This window comes from Pristis pectinata, chromosome 19 (genome assembly GCF_009764475.1).
Source record: "Pristis pectinata isolate sPriPec2 chromosome 19, sPriPec2.1.pri, whole genome shotgun sequence".
Classification (NCBI taxonomy): domain Eukaryota; kingdom Metazoa; phylum Chordata; class Chondrichthyes; order Rhinopristiformes; family Pristidae; genus Pristis; species Pristis pectinata.
The window spans coordinates 15,921,695-15,946,913 of NC_067423.1; the positions used below are offsets into that span (position 1 = coordinate 15,921,695).

The following is a 25,219-nucleotide window of genomic DNA, read 5'->3' on the forward strand; positions in this document are numbered from 1 at the left end:
TGTAACTTCTCTGCCATTTCTTTGTTCCCCATAACTATTTCCCAGCCCCATTCCCTAAGGACTCTATATTCACTTTGATCTCTCTTTTCCTTTTTATATACTTAGAAAAGCTATTTATTATCAAGTTTTATATGTTTGCTAGTTTGTCCTTCTTTATTTTCTCCTCCTTGATTTTATTTTTAGTTCTTTATTGGATTCTGAATTCATCTCAATCTTCAGGCCTACTACCAACTTTTGCTACCCTCAACTTATTACTCTCCTTAGTTTGCTTGGTTAGCTGTGAATGATTCACGAATCCCACTCCCACAACCCCAACCCTCTCTGGCCTCGGAATCTTTCCTCCTTATTGGGATATATTTTTACTAAGATTCATGAATTATATCTTTAAATGTCTGTGACCACTTGTTCATTTTCCCTACCTATTAATTTATTTGCCCAGTCCAACTTAGCCAACTCTCTTATCCTTCATTTATAATTCCCCTTACTTAAACTTAACACTGTTGTTTCAAACATGTTTCTCACTCTCAAAATGAATGCTAAATTTTATTATGCTGTGATCACGACATCCTAGGGGATCATTACTTTGATATCATTTATTAAACATGTCTTGTTATCCATTACCAGTTCCAACCTGTTCACTGGTTGGCTTCATAATACCCTGAAAGTGCTCTATGAATACATTCTCAAGTCTAGCAATTCCAAATCTCTTTTTTAACCAAATCTCCATGAAGATTAAAGTCCCTCATGATTACTGCACTTTTTACCCCTACCCCCATTATTTCTTGATATATATTATCTTCTATAGGGTGACTACTGTTTGAGAGCCTTTGTACTGCTCCTATCAGTGTGTTCCTTCCCTTGCTTTTTTAAAATCTCTACCCGAAAGGATTCTACATCTTCTTAATGAAAATAAAAAAGGAAACTGCAGATGCTGGAGATATGAGATAAAAACAAAATGCTGAAAACACTCGGCAGATCAGGCAGCATCTGTGGAAAGAGAAACTGAGTTAACATTTTAAGTCTGAGACCATTTGTCAGACCTGACCTGCTGAGCGTTTAGAGCATTTTCTGTTTTAATTTTGACATCTTCTAAGCCCAGACCCTTTTATTTCACCCATTATCAGCAGAGCCACCCATCAGCTTTTCTCAACTACCTATCCTTCCTAAGATTCAAATATCCATGAATAATGAGTTGCTGGGTTCGATCTCCCTGTAACCATGTCAATGTAATGGCTAGAAGATCTTTATTTGGAGTATTATTCTGTACCTAACACTCTGTAGCTGCCTGGAGTTGTTTGATGAGGAAGTGTAGGAAGTATTTTACTCTGTATCAGATAAAATGCTGTGGTTGCCCTAGGAATCTGTGATGGATTAATGTTGAAGCACCTTTCTGTAACTGCCTTGAGAGTGTTTGGTGTAGAAGGAGCTTTACTCTGGATCTAACCAGTGCTGCACCTGACCAGAGATGTTTGATGGAATAGTGTGGAAGGGATTGCATTCTGTACATAACCCATGCAAAACCTGGTCTGGAATTGGTTGATCATTTACCTTGATGAACGTCACATACATTAGTCTAAGGACATAAGAAATAGGAGCTGGAGTAAGCTCTGTGGTTCCTCCACCATGACTCGTCATTAAAAGAAATCATGTCTGATTTTATCTTGGCTTTAGCCCCACTCTCCTGCCTGTTTTCCATTGACAAAAAGTGTGCCTTTCTAGTCTAGAATATATTCACTCATTCAGCCTCTCCCTGGTGGTGGAGAGCTGCAATGATTCACAACACTCTGAGGGAAGAAATTCCTCCTCAACTAAGTCACCTTCTGAAACTATGTCACCTAGATATACACAGAGAGTGGTGAGTGTCTGGAATATGCTGCGTTCCAGGGGAAGTGGTGGAAGCACATACAATAGCAACATTTAAGAGGCATTTGGACAGGCACATAAGCAGGCAGGGGATGGAGGGATATAGACCATGTGCAGGCAGAGCGGAGTAGTTCAAGTTGGCATCATGATTGGCACGGGCATTGTGGACCAAAGGGCCTGTTCTGTACAGCACTGTTCTAGGTTCTAGGTTCTCCCACAGTGGGAAACATTCCCTCAGCATCTACCTTGTCTTCTGAATCAATTGAATGTGTTTTAACGAGATCACCTCTTATTCTTTGAATCCCCAAAGAGTGTAAGCCCAACTAAGTCAGCCTTTTCTTACAAGATGACCCCCTTCATCTGAGCAATCGAACGAATGAACCTTCTCCAATGAAAGTTTGTCCCTCCTAAATGTCCAAAACAGTACAAAATGCTCCAGATGTGGTCCTGCCAAAGCCCCATAGTTCTAGCAACACCATGCTACTTCTATACTCTATCTACTTTATAATAAAGCAAGTTTCAATGAGATCTCTCATTCTTCTAAAGTCTATAGAATACAGCCCTAGTCTATTCAATCTTCCCTCAAATGGCAAATCTGCCATCCCCCGAACCAGACTAATGAATTTCACTGCACTTCCTCTAATTGCAAGTATATACCTTCTTAGGGATGGTGATCAAAACATACATAATACTCCAGATGTGGTCTCACCAAGACCCTATATAATTGTGGTTAGACATCTCAAATCCTGTACTCAACTCCTTTCATATTAAAAGCCAAAAGACCACTTGCCTTCTTAATCACATGCTGTGCCTGTATGTTGGATTTCAATGACTTGTGTACAAGCACATTTAGAGCCAGTAAAACACTAACATTACCCAGTCACTCCCCCTTCAACAAGTAAGAGAGAAAAGATACCTTTATTAGTCACATGTACATCGAAACACACAGTGAAATGCATCTTTTGCGTAGAGTGTTCTGGGGGCAGCCCGCAAGTGTCGCCACACTTCCGGTGCCAACATAGCATGCCTCTGTTTTTCTGTTCTGTGCGCCAAAGTAGATGACCTCACAATTTTTCACATTATATTCTCACCGAGTTGTTCAGCCTCTTTACATCCTTTTCCATACTCACAATCCCACCTAGTTTAGTATCATCAGCAAATGTGGAAATGATCGCCTCAATCAAATTGTTGATATAGATCATGAATATCTGGGATGCAAGCACTGATCCGGTGGTACCCACTGGTCACAGCTGCCAACCTGAGAAAGAAACGTTCATTCCACTCTTTATATCCCTTCCGATAATCAGTTCTCAATCCATGTCAGTATATTACACAACTCCGCTTGGTATAACCTTGTTAACTAACCTTTATAAGTGGGACCTTATCAAAAGCCTTTTGAAAACCAAATACACCACGTCCTCTGATTCCCCAATCTATTCCACTAATAACATCTTCAAAGAATTCATAGAAATATCAAAGATAATTTTTGTTTCATAAACCTGTACTCAGTCCTGTTATTCCATTCAACTTGCAAGATATCCTGCCATTCAATGTGATCGAGGCTGATCTATGCTGGCATCAACTGCTCTTCTGTGCTGATTCCACATGACCCTCAATTCTACAATCTCCACCTTACATATATCTAATGATCTGGTTTCCAGCACCTCTGGGGAAGAATTCAGAGATTCACTACTCTCTGGAGAGAAGGAAATGTTATGCACCTCAGTTTTAAATGACCGGTCCTTTATTTTGTACCTATGTCTCCTTGTTCATGACTCTCCCACTAGTGAAAACATTTCAACATCTACCCTGTCAAGTCCCTTTGGATATTACATGTTTGAATAAGGTTACTCGTCATTCTTCTAAACTCCAAGGAATACTGGCCTAAATTGCCTATCTCTTGATAGGACAACCATCTCATTCCAGCAACTGCAAAACCCAGCAGAAAATCACTAACAGTTTTGTGGTTATAATATATTGATTTCACTGCATTGTCAGTCTACAAACAAGTATAGTTTTTTTGATGCTCCTTTAGTTAGGGACCAATCCGTATTGTTGGCTCAGAGTAGCCAATCAGTTAGGTTCTACTGTTCGGCTGCACCTCCTTTTTAAAGAAAGACTCCCAAGTTCCAAGAAAATGCATTTAATAGAGAGCAGGCTCCTCTAAATGGAGCTTGCTCACAACTCACACTTATCATTTCATGCACGCAGAGGTTTCCAACTTCCAGTGGGAATCATTTGCACTGACTGAAGGCAGCCATGAACTGCTCACAGAGAGGGTATTGGCTGTTGTTAGTCATCTGATCCTAACGTCTCCATCCTGCTGGCTGAAATACCTGGGAAATCAGAGTTACAACGTGTCAGGGGTTGTTCGAAGATCTGTTTGGCATTCGTTGTAGAAAGAAAATACCAGCTTAACTCTTTGTAGACCATGATTTGAATGAACCAGCTTTAAAATGATCTTCTGCAAATGATAACAAACTGGCCCCCACTTTCTTTGCTGCTTTGAGTGCTTTTCATGTCCGGAGTTGCACAGGCCTCAATCGACCTCCTCCAGATTTTCCTTTGCTTAATTTTTTGGAATCATTTTTCAGCTGAAGACTGTTAAGATTTTCAAATATTGCTCACTCTTCCAAAATAGAGAACGGGATCCTGAAGGCCAGATGGAAGTGCGTAAGTAAAAGCACAAGACGATCCTTACTGCTATTGAATTATAGATTTGGCTTCATTAGTTTGAAAGAAACAAAACAAAATATTATGTGAGATGTGAAAGTAAGGATTTATGGAACATATTTCATGGCCTTATGACCACTCTAAAATGTAATCACTGTTGTAATGTCAGAACTGCAGTGTGAGGACAGTAAATATTGGACAAGATAGAGGGAGAGGTACAGAGGTGACATGGAATTTCCATTGGGAATAACCTGCTTTGAGCGGAGAGAACAGGAAGTAGCCTCAGAGTAAGACCAATCTCAGGTTTCTCCTCAGGAAGCATGGGGCCCCACTTATCACTAGAATTTCCAGGTCACTAAATTACTACCCCCACCTGGACTGGGAGTGGTGTTTGAGGAGAATTCTTTTTATAGGGCAAACCTCAAAGAGCTGTACCAATTGGTACAGCCTCCAGTAGCCTACTTCTACCCTGCCACTGACTTCTATGCAACAGGATAATTGCAGATACATTAAGGTTTATGCTTAATTCTGTGCACACAAAGATGAAGGAGCATACTGTTGCATTGTTTTATCAAGCAAGCTGGCACTGCAGCTTCCCATTGGGGCAGTAGCTGCCATTGTACTTATACACTGAGGACTCTAATGCCATTCTCCACTGGTGGTAGCCCACTGGATCTAAAAGAACTTTGTCAGAAGCCAAGGATGGAGATGCTCCCAGGTGGAATGTCAGCTAAAGTACTGCAGGCAACATAGAGTGCCCAAGAATAAGGGGTCATGTAAACTCTTCAGATACAAAACACTAACCAAGAGGAATACTTTCAGGGGATGATGGTCTTTCTGATTCAGTGAGCCCCAGATTCTGAAGGCATGCTTGAAGTGTCACATGGGTGCAGATATCACCGCCAGAACCTCTGGGAAGTCTGCAAAGTTTGCAAGTTTGGTCTGAAGTACCTTTTCTTTAATTAGTGAGCATCAGTGACCTTCCTGATGCTGTAGCACGCAGCAAACTCTGAAATGCAAAATGTGTCAATTGGTGCTACCTGGAAAGACCTAGAGGCAAAGAAATTCAGCGTGTCAGTGACTTTAACTACCAGGAGCTGAGCAGTCCAGACAGAGAGTGTGGCTGCAGCTCTGTCACCAGATGGTTGCAAATCTCTGTCAAGGCTGCTTTAGAAGACTTTAGACTGCCGACATACTGCTGTATGGAGAACTGGAGATAGGAATGTGGATCTATGAAAACTCTTGGGGCATTAGGCTCTATATAAGTGAGCCCTTCTCGTCCTTCTCCCTTGACAGGTCTGTGCAGCACATCCAGTGGAATTACCACATCTGTTCTCCTCAAAAACATGTTATATTTCAGCTTAGTGTAGAGAATGCCTCAGAATGTTTAGGGTTGGTTGTGTCAAGAGTGTTTGGATTTCTTTTGAACCATAGAGAATGTCTTAGCATGGTACCGTAATGATTATCAGGATGTGGTTAGATTTCAGTCATGCCATGTTGTGCCTAATAGAGTCACAGAGCACAGAACCAGGCTCTTCATGCCCATGCTGACCATTAAGTACCTATCTACACTGATTCCATTTACCAGCACTAAGTCCATAGCCTTCCGTGTCTTAATGATTCAAATACTCATCTAGATACTTCTTAAATGTTGCAAGAGTAACTGCCTCTACCACCCACTCAGGCAAGATGTCTCAGATTCCAGTCACCCTCTGGGTAAAAAGTTCTTCTTCAGATCACCCCCTAAACACCTTAACTCTTACCCTAAGCCAACACTGTCTCGATTTAGACACTCTTGCATTGAGGGAAAGTATCCTACTGTCAATCCAATCTATGACCCTCATAATTTTGTGTACCTCCATCAAGTGCCCCGTCATCATGTTCTTCTCCAATTTATCCAGTCTCTCCTCATAACTGAAACACTGGCATAGAGATGATAATAGAGAAGTGGCAGTTCACCTTACTCAAGTCATGAAGGCAAATACCAGGACAGAATCCCAGAAGACAGCCTCCAGAGTAAATGTTGATTGTAGGAGTCACCCCAATAAATTGCATAGCTTCTGTTAGTGCGATGAAAACACCATTCTCTGTGAGTGGCCTTTCTGAAATGGAAAACATGACCCAATTTCACTCTGACTTACTCAAAAGGATGATTACACAGTGAATGAAATTACTCCATGCACAAGCTATGCACCCAGTGCCTGGTGTCTGAAGGTGCACTTGACAACTGGAAGTGGAGGGTTAAGTGTCTTGAAATGTGCAATTCTTTGGAGATTTGCTGCAGTGTGTGATTTTTCTCCCACAAACAGATACTTCATTAGTGTAGCATTTAAGAACTTAAGTGCCGCACAATCATCATCTGGGCACATATGTCACAATTCTCAGTCCCCTCTCCCATGCTTCCACCTCTCCCAATACGTGCACCACACTCACTTGCACAGTCATTTCCATCACCCACATAGCTCTACATTTGGATCCTCCAACCCCACACGGTCCAATCACCCCATTCCCACACCTCTAGAAACCATAGTCTCTGGATACATTACCCTTCAGAGATCTGGAATTTGGAGTGTGGTGCCTGAGCACTGTAGGGGAACGGTTTCTGATCACAAACCCTTCCATTGTTTCTCCTTCTGGATCACTTAGGAATATTTGCCCCATCTCCAACACATCTCCTACAGCCCAGCTAGGCCAGTTTACCCAAAGGCACCATCATAAAGCACCCAGGGCAAAGTGTAACAGGGAACAATGGCAGTGCAGCTCACATAAAACGGCACTGGTAGCTTGCACATTGCCTGCATTTCCCCAGCTGCCATTCAATGCAATTCCAATGTCTTCTGCTAGATGGAAGATGTCAAGAACAACACCAACCTCTCATTCACAAAGAGCACAGCAGAAATGTTTGTCAGGTGGTAGATTAGCCTGTTAAGGAGCACAGCTGCAGAGAATGGTGAAACATAATTGCTTGGTTCTCTATGTGTGTCCATGGACTTTTCCAAGTTAAATGGCTTTTGCATAATAACGTCACTTAAAGCAATGTGTACATACCAAATGGCTGATGTGTACTAGTATGTGCAGAAATTAGAAATGTCTGGATGAATTTTGAAAACAGCTCAATTTATGAGTTAGGCATAGAAATAATGAAGTACAATTGCACAGCTCTTTTACAAACAACATTTTCATTTCCTATTTGTGTTTAATTTATTAGTAACAGTATTAATTAATGCATCTCAAAAACTGGTTCCTTTTTGGTCTTATATTTCTATCCTTCAGTCAAGACAAGGCTCTTTGTAAGCAGACACTGGCTTAAAAATAGGGGGTCACCCAAATAAGATACAGGTGGGAAGATTTTTTTTCTTTCAGAGGGTCACAAGTCTTTGGAAATCTCTTCCTAAAGGGGCAGTGAAATCAGCCTTTGAATACACTTAAGGTAGATAGAAAGATTTTATAAAAGCAAGGAGGGAAAAGGTTGCTGATGGTAGGTGGGATTATGGAGTTCAAGTTGAGTAGTAACATTGTGAATGTATCAGTATGGTTAGATTTCAGTCATGGCTTAGCTAAGCCATGATTTAGGTCATGATGGAGTAAATACCTCAGTATAGGATGATTTCATGCATGTCATTTGAATACCTCAGTATGCTTAGATATCAGTCACATCATAGTAAGTGTGAATGATTAGATTTCCGTCATATTATAATGAATGTCTCAGCATGATTAGATTTCAGTTGCACTCTAGTGAGTGTCCGTGCAGGGTTAGATTTCTGTCGTGTCATGGTGAATGTCTCAGCATAGGCTGATTTCAATTGTGGTGCAGTGAATGTCACAACACGCTTAAATTGCAGTTGTGTCATGGTGACTGTCTCAGTGTAGTTGAATACAGTCTTGATGTAATATATGCTTAGATTTCAGTCACATCATAGTCCATGTCTCAATGTAGTTAAATTTTAGTCCTAACATTGTGAGTGTCTCAGTCTAGGTAGATTTTATTTGTGGTGTATTGGTGTCTCATATGATTTTATTTTATATGTTTCATAGTTAATGTCAGTATGGCTAAATTTCAGTCGTGTCAAAGTGAATGCCTCATTCTGGTTGGATTCCAGTTGTATTGTAATGAATGTCTCAGCATGGTTAGATTTCAGTTGTGACACACATGTGAATCCCTCAGAATGATTTGATTTCAGTGTAATACAGTGAAGGTATCCACATAGTTAGATTCAGTCATGTCATGATTGTTTCAATATGGTTCCATTTAAGTCATTCCATAATGAATGTCTCAATTTGTTAGATTTCATTTGTGTTTTAGTGAGTATCAGTGTGGTTATATTTCAGTTCTTGTGTAGAGAATGCCTAGAATATTTAGCTTTAGTTGTGTGGTGATTGGTTCAGCATCCTTAGATTTCAGTTGAGCCACAGAGAATGTCTTAGCATGGTTAGATTTCAATGGTGCTATAGTGAATATTAGGATGTGGTTTGATATCAGTCATGTTATGGTAAGTGTCTCATATAGAGTTATAGAGCACAAAAACAGGCCTTGGTCTCACCCTGTCCATCCTGACCATAAAGTACCCATCTTTACTAATCCCATTTACCAGCATTTGGTCCATAGCCTTCTATGCCTTGGTGATTCAAGTGCTTATCTCAAAACTTATTAAATATTGTGGGAGGACTACCTCCATCATCACATTCCAGATTTCAATCACCATCTGGAGAAAAGGTTCTTCCTCAGATCCCCTCTGAACCTCTTATTCTTTGTCCTAAACCAATACCCTCTTGTATTAGATACCTGTGCTATGGGGGAAACTTTCCTGCAGTCAATCCAATCTATGCCCCTCATAAGTTTGTATATCTTCATTGGGTCCCCCAACAACTTGTTCTGCTTCAAGGAAAACAAGGAAGTCCATTCTCTCCCCACAACTGTAACAACCCAGGCAACAGACGCTATTACAGCGCCAGCGACCCGGGTTCAATTCCGGCCACTGGCTGTAAGGAGTTTGTACGTTCTCCCCGTGACTGTGTGGGTTTCCTCCAGGTGCTCCGGTTTCCTCCCACATTCCAAAGACATACGGGTTGGGAAGTTGTGGGCATGCTATGTTGGTGCCAGAAGTGTGGCGACACTTGCAGGCTGCCCCCAGAACACTCAACGCAAAAGATGCATTTCACTGTGTGTTTCGACGTACATGTGACTGATAAAGAGATCTTATCTTATCTTATCTTTTGGTGAATCTCCTCTGCACCCCCTCTAGTGCAATCATGTCCTTCCTATGTGTGGCAACCAGAACTGAACCAGCTGTGGTCTAAACAATGTTTTATAAAGTTGTATCATAACCTCCCTGCTCTTGTATTCCCTGGTTAATGAAGGCAAGTATCCCATATGCCTTCTTCACTGCCTTATCTACCTGTATTGCCACCTCCAAGGCTCCTCCGTTCCTCAATACACCCTAGGGCCCTACCATTCTTTGTGTATGTCCTACCCTTATTGGTCCTTCCAAAATGCATCACGTCATACTTATCAGGATTAAATTCCATCTGTTGTTGCTCTGCCGATCTGACCAATTGATCGATATCATCTCACTATGGTCTGATTTCAGTCCAGCCTAGCGAATGTTTCGGCATGGTGAGACTTTGGTCGTGCTGTAGTGAATGTTTCAGAATAGTTAGATTTTTATCATGGTGTAGTGAATGTCTCAGCATGGTTATACTTCAGTCATGGTGTAGTGAGTGTCTCAGCTTGTTTAGTTGTTAGTCATGGTGTACCAGATGTCTTCATACGGTTAGATTTCAGTTGTATCATAGCGTGTGTCTCAGCAAGTTTAGATTTCCATCATGGCATTGTGAATGTCTCAGTTTGATTGAATTTCAGTTGTGCCATAGTGAATGTCTGAACTTGTTCAGATTTCAGTTATGTTGCAGTGAATGTTTCAGCAATGTTAGCTTTCACTTGTTTCACAGTGAATGTCTCATTATGGCCAGATTTCAGTTATGTGGTTATGCAGATCTCAGCATGGTTAGATTTCTGCTGCAGTACGGCGAATGACTCAGCATAAATGGACATCAGTCATGACACAGTGAGTGGCTCAGCATAGTTAGAGTTCAGAGGTGGTGTAGTGTGGTTAGATTTCAGTCATATAGTTGGTTCCTTAAATTCTCTTGGAGCTGTGAGCATAAATGAACTAGCAGTAAGGAAAAAGGAGTAGTAATCAAGAGTGCACATTTCTAAGACTACCACTTATTCCCTGAACCATTTTAAAAGTAAATTTGTCTTTTTAGGATGTGGCCATACTGGCAAGTTCAACATTTCATTCCCATCCCTAATTACTCTTGAGAAGGAGGTAATGAGCTACTTTCCTGAACTGATGAAGGTGCTCTCCCACTGTCTTGGGTAAGGATGTCCAGGATTTAGACCCAGCGAGTTTGAAGGATCAGAGATATATTTCCAAGTCAGGATGATGTGCAACTTGAAGGGGAACCTGCAGATGGTGGTGTTCCCATGCATCTACTGCCCTTGTCCTTAGTAGTAGAATTTGCCACCTTGGGAGGTACTATCAGAGTAGCCCAGCCAAGTAACTGCATTGTATTCTGTTACGTTAACAATATTTATGCTTTATCTTGAAGCAATTGTGCATGGAATCTCAGAGCATCAAAGGAGGCCATTCAGCCTTTCGTGATACTAGCAGAGTTTTCAAAGAGCATGATTATTGCACTCCCATGCTCATCCATCAAGATGCTGGATATTTTGTTTTCTTTTTTCACCCATTCATCCCTGTGAAAGTTATTGCTGAATCTTTCCCACCTCCCCTTCATCCAATGTACTCCAGATGGGAGGAACTTGCAGCGTGGAGATATTCTTCTCACCTTCCACCTATTCATTGCCAACAACATCTGTGATCTCAGGATACTGAACTGTCAGCTATTTGAAATGGTCTCTCATTATTTTCTCTGTCAAGATCCCTCATAATTTTGCTCAGTCTTAAACATGTTGCAATAACTATATCTTTATTTTAAAACAGGAAGTTCAGAAGAAAAGGATACAGTTAAAGGCTATCTACAAATGTAGTTGAATGCTTGAAATGTAAAATGGCAGATATGATTCCAGAAGGATGGGTATAACATTAAATAAGGTAAATCCAGAATAAGATCCTAGTGTAATATCATGTGAGAAGAATGATGCCAAAACTGAAAGCTTTTCAAATGAATGAACAGTTTTGAGCTCTTATGTTTAGAAAAGGTTGAAGGCTGACCTGATAAGGTTATTAAGATTAAGACTGGTCATCTGAAATGGATAGTTAGAGGAGCATAAGTATAAGACTATCTGCTGATAAATCCTGTCAGAAATACAAGGGAAACATCTTCATCCAGAGTGGTTAAAATGTAGAACTTGATAGTGCTGTGAATAGTTCAGATGGAAAGTATAAATGCATTTTAGAGTGAAATTGGATAGATATGCAAGGGCGAAGGGAACTTAAATATTTGTTTGTGAGGTTAGATGAAGAAAGCTGGATGCTCATGGGGAGCATAAACCCTGGCTGTGTTTGGTAAAAATTCTGTGTGGGATAATCAGCTAATCATTGACTGTTTGACAATTCAAGTTTTCACCTCAGTATTTGTAAAAGATGCTCACAGCAAAGATAAGGTTTTGTAAGGAGACTGTTAAGTTGTAAACCATCACCAGGATCTTTTCACATAGTAGGAGTAAGATGGTTGCTACAGGACTCATATAGGTCTGTTTAACATCACAGGCAATGTGGCAATGCCAGCCAGATTATATCCACTTCAAAAGGTGGTAAATACAACACTGTTACATTTGAACTAAACCTAGTCATTGGATTTATCTACAAAGTGGAGATAAATCCAAAGAAACAAACAAAATCTGCTACATGGATGCAGAAAGCTATTGTGTGCTACCAGTGGTACAAATGGAAAATGAGGTGGAATCAGCTTAAAACAGATAAATGTGTGCTCTGCAGAAAGGGTGCAGTTCAATAACCTGTAAGGTTTTTTGATGGGATCAACTTAATCCTCTCTCTTTGGTGCTGCCATTTGGACTCTTGGGGTAAATGGGGATTAGGCAGGAAATTACAGTTGAGGTCGGGGATCAGTTATAATACTGAATGGCAGAGCAGGCATGACCAACTACACCCCCCTACTCCTGCAAATGATTGTGCGCCACTATGGTAAAGGACTGTGTGCAGTTGTACTTGAGTGGTGTCCTGCTCTGCCGTTTGTCCCAAAGCTGTCAATTAAACTGAACTGTAGCTGAACAATTTTGCATCACAGTTGTGATGCAAAGACCTGGTTTGCTTAGTGTTTGGCAATACTGTATTTAGAATAGAAATCTTCATCACCAAATCTGTACCCAATTTATCTCATCTGACCACAGACATACTGCCTGGAATAAACCTTTGAGCTAAGTGATATTGTTCTTACATCAGAGTCATAGGTTTTGAATCCCTGGCAACTGGAAACCAGAGCTATGACTCTGGATTAATATCCAGCAGGATCTTTGCATCCTGTGGGAACTTCATTATTCTGGTAATCCATGATTCCACCCTCCTAGTGCCCTGGACTAAACTGCTCCATCAACTGCTATAAAGATGGTCTCAGCCAACAATCAACGTTCTTGTTACAGCCTGTTAATCAGCTGGTGAATCCTTCCACTCTTTTACACTGTTCCCCAAGAGTGTGAAGGTATGAATAAAAACAACAGCTTCCAGACAGGAGCAGAACATGAGCAAGGGCGGTGTAATGAGCAGGACAATTACCCACCCACACCAGCGTGCGTGACTCCCTGTTGAGGCTGGAATCATGCTCAGCACCCTCAACAGCTGCTGAGATTAGGTAGCCAAGAATGGTGAAGGATTTTCAGGGAGTGGAACCTTCTCCTAAACCTGCTCTCTTTGTTCCAACAGGTCTTAGTCTTGAAGTGGGAAATCGTGTTTGGCAGAATGTTCCAAGGAGTAATTATTTCTTATTATAATTTTGCTGGAGGTCATTTTATGTTTCATTTAATCCTCTCTCTTTGGTGCCGCCGTTTACAGTGGGAATCCTCGCAGTATTTATGTTTAAAGAGGAGACATACAGGAACAGGAGGAGGCCATTCAAGCATGCTCTGCCATTTGGTTGGAACATGATTGACCCCGATCTCAACTCCATTATCCACTTTGGTTTTTTAACCCTTAAAATTCTTGCCTAATTAAAAAAATCACCATTTGACATTTGACAAAATTGATATTTTCGATTTTCTTCTCCCAACTGCATCATTTTCTCCTATTCTGGATGGGGAAGCAAAAGTCCAGATTTCTCCTACAATTATGCAAGACATCCCTAAATGGCCTAGTTCTAACTTAATGTTTATAGAATCACAGGAAGGTTTCAGCATGGAAGGAGGTCATTCACTTCATCTATTTTGGGCTGGCTCTATACAAGAGCAATCCAGCTATTCCCACTACATGTCCTCTCCCCATTGCTCTGCCAACATCTTCCTTACAGGTACTTATCCTAGAGAAACAGGTGAGACAGAGATTCACCTGCACCTCCCTTAATATCATCTACTGCATTCGGTGCTCCAAGTGTAGCCTCCTCTACATCGGTGAGGCCAAATGCAGGCTAAGTGACCGTTTCACAGAACACCTGCACTCTGTCCGTAGCCGCAATCTGCATCTTCCCATTGCCAGTCACTTCAACTCCCCCTCCCACACTATCACTGATATGTCAGTCCTCGGCCTCCTCCACTGCCAGGAGAATTCCAAGCGCAAACTGGAGGAACAGCACCTCATTTTCCGTCTTGGAACCTTTCAGCCTAATGGCATGAACATTGAATTTTCTCATTTTAAGTAATCCCCACACCTCTTCTCAACACCACTCCCCCAACTCCCTCCAACCATGCCTCTTCTTTTCTTCCCTTTCCTGGCCTACCTCTCTTTTTTCTACCCCCCCCCTTTTTTTCTCTCCTTACCTTTGACACATCCGCCAGTGGGTCTGCTCTCCCCTCCTCCCCAGCACCTCCCTATCACTGTCCCTTACCAGCATCTGCCTATCACCACTTTGTGCCCACCCCACCTCCCCTCTTTTGTCCACCTATCACTGCTCTGCTTTTCCCTCCTATATACTGGGCTTCCCCTTTTCCTTTCTTCAGACCCGAAGAAGGGTCCTGACCTGAAACATTGACCGCCTGCTTTTGTCCACGGATGCTGCCTGGCCTGCTGAGTTCCTCCAGCATCATTGTGTTTTTCATCCTTATCCAGTCCTCTTCTGAAGACTGATTGAATCTGCCTCCTCTCCTCCCCTGGTAGTCCATTCCAGCCCCGGACAACTTGATGGTTCTAAGGATACTATTCCTGTCACTTTGGGTTCTTTTGCCAATCAACTTCATTTTACATTTTTTAGTTCTTGATTCTTTTGCCAGTGGGAATTGTTTCTCTGTATTTTTTCTCTATAGACCATTCATGACATTAGATACCACTATCAGATCATAACAAACAGAAACAGGAATAAGCCATTCAGCCCATTGTGTCTGCTCCACCTTTCAGTAAGTCTGTGGCTGATATTTTTCTCTCAATGCTATTTTCTTGCACTAACCCCACATCTTTTGATTCCTTTAATATCAAAAAACCCATCAATTTCTGATGAGTACACTCAGCAACTGAGCCTCCACTACTGTCTTGGGTAGAGAACTCTGAGGATTCTCTACTCTCTGAATAAAGAAATGTCATCACAACTCTGTCCTGAATGGCCAAACCTTATTTTGAGGTATGACCCCTGGTTCTACCTTGCCCAGTCAGGGGACATGAACTTTGTTTCTTCTCTGTCAAGGTCCTTAAGAATTTTGTTTGTTTCAATATGATCTCTTCTCATTCTTCCAAACTCTAGGGAGCATGGGTCCAGTCTGCTTACCTCTTCCTCCTGCAACAAATCTTCCATTCCAGTAATCAATCTGGCCTACCTTTGCTGCTTTCTATCACATGCATGTTCTTCCTTAGTCAGGAAGAGGAGATCTGTACACAATATTCAGATGGTGTCTTACCAGGGCCCTGTACAATTGGACCAAAATGTTTTCATCTTGTACTCAAGTCTTGTTGCAATAAACACTAGCATACTGTTCCCCCTCATCATTGCCTACTGAACCCTCCTGTTAACTTTTAATGATTCACGTACAAGGATACCCAGGTCCTGCTGAACATCTTTCAATCTCTCACCAATTAAAAGTGGCTCTGCCTTTCTATTTTGACTATCGAAGAGGACGACCATACATGTTTCCATATTATATTTCATTTGCCATGTCCTCAACCATTTAACTGGACCACTATTTCCCCTGATCACTCTCTATATCCTCCTCACAGCCTATACTATCACCTCGCTTTGTATCACCAGGAAACTCAGATGTATCTTGATCTATTTATCAAATCATTGATAAAACTTGTGAATACCTCAATGATCACAGTCTCCCAGCACAAAAATGGTCTGTTTATTCCTACTGTCTGTATTCTGTCCTAACATATCTGCAATCCATGCCAGTATGTTAACCCTTATACCATGCACTCCAATTCAATAAGGTGTGGTTGAAAGTTAGCAGGGGGTGTTCAGTAGACATTTAGGGAGGGAGTGGTACATTGGTGTTTATTACAAAAATATTTGAGTACAAGAATAGAAACATCTTGATCCAATTATGTAGAGCCCTGGTGAGACAGGATCTAGAATAGATTGTATAGTTCTGGTCTTCTGAATATACCACAAATATATCACTTCTTATCTATTCTGCAGATTACATACCCAAAATTTTCCAGCAGATTTATCAGACATGATCTCCTTTTCATAAAGACAAGTTGACTCTACCCAAGCCTAATATTATTTTTCAAGTGCCCTATTACTACTTCCTTTATAAGTTTCCAGCATTTCCCTACTACAAATGTAAGGCTGACTGATCTGTGGTTCCTTGTTTTCTCTCCCCTCCTTTTTGAAATAGTGGTGTCTCTCAACCTTTACTGTTCCAAAGCAAAAAAATCCACCTTCTCCAATTGCCCATGTAACAGTCCCTCATCCCTGGAATCATCCCTACAAGAGGAAATATGACTGTTTCAATTCCTGTAATCATCTTAAATAACATTTAACCTTCCACTGTATATTGGAAGGAATACAGGGCTAGTCTATGCCATCTGCTCTTATAATTTAGCTATTGCATTGTTAATAATAATTATGGATAATCTGTTCACCACCCCCTCAAAGCCAATATCTCCTTCCTGAGATGTGGTCTCTAGATCTGAAAATAGTATACAGGATGCAATACAACCAGACTCTCTATAAATGTACTGTTTATCTTCCATCCGTGGAGATAAAAATGGAGAGGGCGTGGGTCTACTTCCAATTTCAGTGATGTCCTGTCAGAGCTTTGCTCTATTTGGTTCCCAGTCACTTTGTCCTTAAAGTATCATCCGCCACTGTGTGCTTTCATCAGACAGGCATTGTGCTGGGACCACACCATCACTCTATTAACTCTCCAGTTAGAGAAGGGAATTTGTTCTTGAATCATATGAGCAATGACAGAAGCTAAGGAAATAAAATTTATTTTCATGAAGAGAAAGAAAATGAAAGAAGTCAGTTAAGTTTGTAAAGGGGTAGAATTTTCTTCAAAAGATTAATGATTTGTTTTCCAAGAACTTGAATCACAGATTTATTTCAGATTTAAAATAATTGTTGCTGCATATATAAAAAAAAGCATCATTTCATTTGCTTGTCATATTTCAAAGAAAACCAAGAGTAGAAAAGCAGCAAAACAAGTTAAAATGGTTGTGGACTAAGCTGGAGAACGGTGGCATTCTTGAATGAACTGCTCACTGGCTTGTAAGTACTCTCCCTAGTGAAGCAATAGAAGGGAATTGGATCATTTCATGGTTTAGTATAGAGCAGAATGGTCTGGATTACACTAGAAAACAGGTACATTTAGTTTCATAGACTCAGAAAATGCAGAATAGAAAATTGGCAAATTTGTATCCAGTTTTACCAGAGCTCATGACAGTGCTCACACCTTAGAGTCAGAAGGTCTTGGATTCAGGGTCCCCTCCATTGAAAAGTAGTGCTGTGCTGTCCCAGGGATGATTTTTCAGTTTCATCTGTTCCATGGTTCATTGTCAGTATCAATATGCTTCTCTCTTTTATTTTACTCTTAATGATTCTATTATTTTTTCTGTCTGCCTCTCCTTTGTCACATCACCTGAAAGACTTGGGGTCTACTTCATTATATGCTGACATTACCCAGCTTCACCTCTCTATCATACCTCTTAACCACTCCACTACTTTAATGTTTGAACTGGATAAGGTGTAATTCCCTCTGACAAAACATTTGGAAGACTGAAGCCATGTGCTCCACCACACACTCTTTACCAGTGTCCAACCACTGTCTTAGTCTCATTCCCATCTAGTACCATCTACCACTCTTGCAGGGAGCCAATGGCTGCTCATACTATCACCTTCAAATATTATCATACTAATGCTCTCCCAGCTAACTTCTTGTTCTGCACCTTTATAAACTTTAGTTCATCCAACACTGTTTTCTGAATCCCTTCCCGTTTCAAAACCCATTTGCCCTTTTCTACAGCTCCTGCTGATCTACATTGACACCTAGTTTTCCAGTGCTTCATGTTTAATAATCTTGTTTGTAGGTTAAACACATACATGATAGGTGCCACAGTACTTAAAGAGAAATTTTGCTAATTCTTTGAAATCTTGGATCATCTATCTTCTACAATAATCTCCTGTTTTCTCTTATTCTCCAGGAACAAAAGACAAAAGAGATGCCTGAATACAATGGAATAGCTCATACATTTTTGCACCGTTCATCCCAAGGTAAGAAGTCAAGAAGCTGCCACTCTGTGGGTCTGTCTCCTGCAATAGGAGGAGAGTCCCTATTTTCAGGTTCCAGTCCCCACCCCCTCTAATTACTGGGCTTATTCCCGAAAGACATCACTTCAGCATAAAGTCCCCACTGGTCTCACAATCAACACAAATGTTTTTGAATGCACGCTTTTTATTTAATTTATTTTAACTATCTATAAGTCATTAGTCAATAATGTTACTCAGCACTCATTTGAAAATTATAGTTGGACCTTCGCAGGGATTCGGGAAACAGCAGCATGTTAATACCACGGCTCAAAAACCCTGTCAGCAGATAAACAGTTCACAGATCTGCACAGTTCTTGGAGAAAATCACGAGTAAAGTGCTGGAAAGTTAGTTTCCCTGACAGATCAGCCTTTCAGAGCCCAGGTCTATGGAGATAATGGGAAAGAAAAGAAGGGAAGAAAAGAGATGTGGTTAGACAAGGCAAATTGCATTAAGATTGCCTTGCATTAAAATTACTGCATCCAAAAGCACTTTACAGCCAATGAAGTGCTTTTGAAGTGTGGTCACTGCTTAAGTGCAGGAAACACAGCCATCAGTACATGCACAGCCATGAGATAATTGTGCAGATGATCTGCTTTCTTTGCTGGTTGAGGATTAAATGTCGGCCCGCACACCTGTTTCAAATAGTACCGTGGGAATTTTAGATCCACCCATGACAACAGACGAGGACTTGGTTACAGGAACCATTCAAAAAATGGCACTAACAATGCAACACACCCTTAGTACTCCACCACAACATCCATCCAGAGGACACATCCAAGTCTTCTGCATGGGAGTTCAATAAACAAACTTCCTGACTGGAAGCCATTATGTGATTCACAGAACCACAGCCGTCAATTGGGACGTGAGTGGCTCTGTAACTGACCTTGGAGTCTGTAGAGAGAAAAGGGACAAATCAATCCTGATCACTGCTTGCCACATTTGCTCATTTGCCGAGGGGAACCATGGTTGATTGAGATGTCTTCTGTGGTTAAACAGACCACTCTCAATTACCATTTATTTTCAAGATTAAATAGACAATTCAACGAGAGGTGGAAGGAATTTCTATACCCCCAGAGTATCAAATGTCTCAGCAGAGAAAGAAAGTGGACAATGTAACGTCACAGAGGAAACACAAAAGTGAGGCAATTCATGTTGTTTCTTCCTTATTCTTCACAGATTGGTGACTGGAATATAATGGAAAAGGAGTTCAGGTTGAAGCCTTCTCATGTTTTCTCTCTTGAATCTTTTTGCGGTCTGGGCTTGCTGTTCCTTTGTCTGACAATCAGGAAGCCCTTACCCCAAAAAGTATTTGCGTGAGATACACACTGCAGTGGGGCATCATCCAACAGAGTCAGCATGTCTCAGTCTGACCTTGCAAGAGAGAATTCAGAAGCGGAAAGTCGGTGCCAATCCAAGCAAAACAGAACGGCTCTTCTTCCAGAATAACGTTTTCCCTTTTGAGAGAAAGGAAGAAAATTGGGCACAGAATAATGAGGGAGATGAAGAGCAAGATGAGATGAGAAATGAGGGGCTGGTACCATGGAAAGAGAGATAAAGATGGAGCAAGATCCCTTACAAAGGGAGACCACTATATTCATACAGTACATAGACATTGATAATTATGTAAAGCAGGAAACTACAGAGGCACATTCCCATTCAGCAAGATTTTCACAGGGACCTTTCCAGTGATGTTATGGTCTTTATCACCAATAGAAGCACTATTCTGAATTTTTATGCACTCCGGAAGGTCAGGCCGAGCCATGCAGAGGATGCTCCCCTTGATGATTCCTGCTGTAGATCCAGCTTGTTGCGCTTTACTGCGTACTCTCCAGGATGCTCTCCTGGCTGTCTCCAGTCAGGAGGCTACAATTGCCATCCAAGATCTGGCTTCTAATGTGACTAATTCTGGGCTGGCAGAGCCTGGCATTATATTTCGTAATATTTTTCCCTCATTAATGGGATTTATCACTGTGATTATCTCATTACCGGAAAAGAATTTCATTACATACTAAGGATCAAACAAAGTTAAAATGTTAAATAGAATCCAGTCAGATGAGATAAACCATTATATTATTCACCCCTGTATAAGAATCATATAACTGTAGGAAATCACTAGAATTCCAAGTGTTGCTGAAAGGCACACTGCAAAAAAAATATGAAAAACCACGGATACTTATGAAGGAACATGGGCACAGGGGAAAGCTATTTAGCTCTTTAAGCTTTTTCCATCAGTTAGACCATAGGTGATCTGCATTTTAACTTCACCCACTACCTTGGTTCCATATCCCTCAATACTCCTGCCTAACAAATATCTCTTGATCTTAGTTTTAATATTTTTAAATGTGTCAAAGCTGCAACAGTTATCTCAGGGAGATAGCTCCAGACCTCATTAACCTTAGTCTGTATAAGTGCTTCCCGACAACACCGAATGGTTGAATCCTCACTGGGTTAATATATCCCCCGTTAGGATTCCTCCTCCTCTAGAAATAGATGCAGTTCCTCTATTTACTGTTATCTTTTCCTTTTATCATTTACTCTTTAATCAGTTTAAACACCTCAATTGCATCATTACCTTGTGGAAATGCAAGCCTTGTTCATGCAACCTTCCTCACAACTTGGATGCATTGTTATTCTGGGGAACGGGTGCCCATCTCTTCCAAGACCCATCTATCCTTATTGAAATATGACTCAGCAATGATAAATCTCATGGTTCTATTCTATCAACGTGTGGGATTCCAGGAATTTCACACTATCTTATGGAGGGTGACATAAGCAGAAGATTTTGAGAGATCCAAAATGGTATTGGAACGGAGGAGGAGAGTTAGCAAATACAACCAATATGCAAACTCTTTCCAAGTACCTGATGTGCTATTGACGAAAGATAAGACACTGAAAATGTACTGCAAACCTGGATGCCTCTACACAAATCAATCACTATGTCACAATGACATCTAAAAGTCATTGATATAGCCTTAGAAAATCCTTTTCAGTTAATTATCCAAGAGTTTAATGAATTCAAGGGTCATCATGGTATGAGACAACGAATCAAGGGATGTGATGTGGTTGGGTTGTGATTGATTTTAAAGGAATAAAAGTTTGGGTCTAATGCCTCTTTTCTGTTCTGAAGTTCATGGAGGTGGTGTTTCCCACATCTTGTCTAGTCACCTGCTTGACACTGGGCCTTATCCATGGGACCATTTACTGTCCAAAGGGTGTTCTGGTTTTCCTGATAAGAAAGATAAAGCTTATAAGTTCATTGGACAAAAGAACCAGCTCTCCTTGTTATAGTCATGGTGCCAGGAACCCAAGTGGAGGAAGTGGATTTTATTCTGATGTTAAGTGATAAGGATGAACTGTTGATTAAAAGGTGTTGACATAACATTCAGTGTTTCTTCTGCAACCTCCTCCTCCATCCCACAGTGAAACAATGAATGTAACTGAACATGTGGAATTTGCTCCAGTGTCCACTCACTCCTGTGGCAGATCAGCTAGATGCAGAGTCTGGGTGAGACTGAGCACCACATCTATTCATTGCTTCCAGGTCAGACTTAAAATTTATCATAATTTGACTCATTGTTTAAACATACAACCAAGGCATTTGAAGCTGCTGCTTGAAATAGCAATCCCGTCTCTAATAGAGAACTGCACTGGATTCAACAATGAAGACTGTAAATTGGGAAGGAGGAGTGACAGGAGACTTACAACTCTTCAGAAATGGGGGGAACTCAGGGTAAACTCTGGAGCAAACATCCTCACTGTCTGAGTTAGAACGTTTGGTGCATTGGGACACATTTTCAACTATTTTGTGTTAGAATTTCATTGCAAAATGAGTTATTGATCAGTAAGGACACATGCATCTAGTTGAATGTCTAGCTGGAAGCTAAGTATGTAATTGTGTGATCATTCTCCAGCCATATATATATATAGCATATTGGGTATATGCTGATCATTCTTCAACATATAGCCAAATATTTGCCAATGAGTGCAAATATTTTTGTATTTGCATTCATTCAAACTCTTCCTTTCAGTCTTCCCAATTTCCATCAGCTACATTCCAACAAATAAAACTTTTCCATCAAATTGGTGTAGGTGCCATAGATAATACGGGATTTGGAAAGAACCCCCACCTCAACCTTGCTCTGCTTAGGTTCCCAACATATATACTCACTGAGACTCTGGTTCTGGCAGCAGATCCCAATGAATCAGGTTGGTAAACTCATTTCACACACTTTCAGTACAATTGTCCAATTCCAGAGAGATAGATGATCAAAGAGAGACACAAGAGACTGCAGATGCTGGAGGAGCTCTGTGGGTTGAGCAGCATCTGTGGGAGAAAGGAAATGTCAACTTTTTGGGTTGAAACCCTGCATCAGGACTCAGGATTCTCAAAGATTTCACTACATCACTTCTCATCTCTGATCAACCACCCCTTCTACTCTGGTGACGTTATTTCCTCATCGATAGTTCCTTAACTAATTGACGAAACAATGCCCATACATTTCTATGCAACACACACAAAATGCTGGAGGAACTCAGCAGGTCAGGCACCATCTATGGAGGGAAATAAACAGTCAACTTTTCAGGTCGAGACCCTTCATCTGGACTGGAAAGGAAGAGGGAAGAAACTGGAAGATGAAGGTCAGGGGAGGGGGAGGAGCACACGCAGGCAGGTGATGTGTCCAGGTGAGAGGGGGAAGGTAGGAGGGTGGGGGTGGGAGATGGGGGAGAAGTAAGAAGCTGAGAGGTGATAGGTAGAAGGGGAAAAGGGTTGAAGAAGAAGAAATCTGGTGGGAGGGGGCAGTGGACAAAAGGGTAAAGGGAAGGCGGTGGGGAATAGATGGGCAAGTCATGAGGGCAGGGGAAGTGGAAAGAGAAGAGTGAAGGGGGCCTCAGGAATGAGGGAAGACAAATGACAAAAGGAGGAGAAGGTGGGGGAGAAGAGGGGTGGGATTACCGGAAGTTTGAGAAATTGATGTTGAGGCCGTCAGGTTGGAGACTCCCAAGGCGGAATATGAGGTGTTGTTCCTCCAACCTACTTCTGGCCTCAACATGGCAGTGGAGGAGGCCATGGATAGACATGTCGGTATGGGAGTGGGATGTGGAATTGAAGTGGATGGCCACTGGGAGATCCTTGCTTTTGTGGCGGACAGAGCGAAGGTGCTCGACGAAGCGGTCACCCAAGCTGCGTCGGTTCTCACATCAGAACCATAGGAAGCTACAAGACAATTTACAGCCACTGAAACACTTCCAAAGTTAAACTATTGTTATCATGTAGGGAAATAAATCGTATGTTTTTTTTTCAAAAAGCAACTTTCCTTCCATGTGGCAATGAATTTTCCAGAGGAATACTAACAGCAGTATCCTAGAGTTAATCATCAATTTTCAGAGACTCCATGAGGGTTTGCTGTCAAATTATTGGCTACAGTTGGGATCATTGCGATCTGGATGTGTTGCGATCCACACCTGATTTGTTATGAGTGTTCCATTGTGTGAGAATTTACACAAGGTGGTCTTCCATACTATGCGCCTGGAGGTAGCTTGTGATTACTGACCTCCAGAGCTGCACTATTTGCCTCGCCATCTGCCTCTCCCATTATCTGCTTGAACAAACTCTGTTATACACAACAGCAAATGAAGTTAGAACAACATGATTTGAAATAATTGCAACTAATGATTACACATTAAGGAAATGAGGATTAAACACAATCGGCCAGATCATGCTGGACTCACCTGCTGTCTGGACTTAGTCCATGGAGCCCACACATTCAATTTACCTTTCCTGGATACAGAGGGCCAAGCAAACTGAGCCCCGTATACAAGGTGGTGAGCTCTGAGTGACAGGTTAGACTCAAGTGGTAACCGCCAAGGCTATGTCCCCCAAGTGCCTCAATGGCCTTTGTCAGCTCGTTACTGCTATAAGTTTTGAACTATATTAAAACATCTCCGATAGTAAGAGATGCCTGAAACAATACAGGGTGATCTGTTGAGTTTGGGTTTGGTGGTATAAAGATAAAATTGAAGGCCACTTACATGAATGCTCATAACAAGATTAGATGAATTATTAGCTCAAATAGAAATAAATGGGAACAATCTAATAACCATTACAGAGTTGTGGTTGCAAAATGACCAAGGTTGGTGATTAAATATCTCAAGATACTTAACATTTACAAGGGAAAGGCAAAATGGAAAATGAGATGAAGGAGCCTTGATAATATAGGATGGGATAAAGGCAGAAGGGAGAAAGGATTTTAGCTCAGAAAATCAAGAAGTAGAATCAGTTTGGATGGAACTAAGAAACAGCAATGTGCAGAAAACATTGGGCTGGGGTTTGGCCTTTAAACAGTGTCGATTCCATAGATTCTAGAACAATTCCCACAAAGTAAAAATGAGCAAATGTAATTCTATTACTTATATAATGAGGGGCAGAAATGGAGAACTACAGACCCGTTAACCTGACATCAGTAGTAATTTATTATTAAGAAAGTGGTATAGGGCACTTCAAATATAATACTATGTTTAGTTAGGTTCAGCATGTATTGTGAAAGTGAAATCATGTTTGATAAATCTATTAGAGTTTTTTGAGGCTGTAATTAGTGGAATAGATAAGGGAAACAAGTAGCTGTAGTATATTTGAACTTTTAGAAGGCCTTTAATAAGGTGTTACACAAGATGTTATGAAACAAAATTAGATCATCATGAAAGTAATATGATGGGGTGGACTGAGATTCAACTGATGGACAGAAGACTGATGGAGAATGAATGTATCACCTTGGGGAAGGGGGGCTATGACTGCAGGGATCAGTACTGAGA

At 41.1% G+C, this 25,219-nt stretch overlaps 1 long non-coding RNA gene across 1 annotated transcript in view; it reads left to right on the top strand.

The window, feature by feature from the left end:
• Nucleotides 1-19,807, top strand: part of LOC127580632 (uncharacterized) — a 43,636-nt gene extending 23,829 nt beyond the window's left edge. The window contains exons 2-3 of the long non-coding RNA XR_007957846.1: nucleotides 18,303-18,372; nucleotides 19,586-19,807. This is a non-coding gene — a long non-coding RNA (uncharacterized LOC127580632). The remainder of the gene's footprint in view (nucleotides 1-18,302; nucleotides 18,373-19,585) is intronic.
• The last annotated feature ends 5,412 nt before the right edge of the window (nucleotides 19,808-25,219 follow it).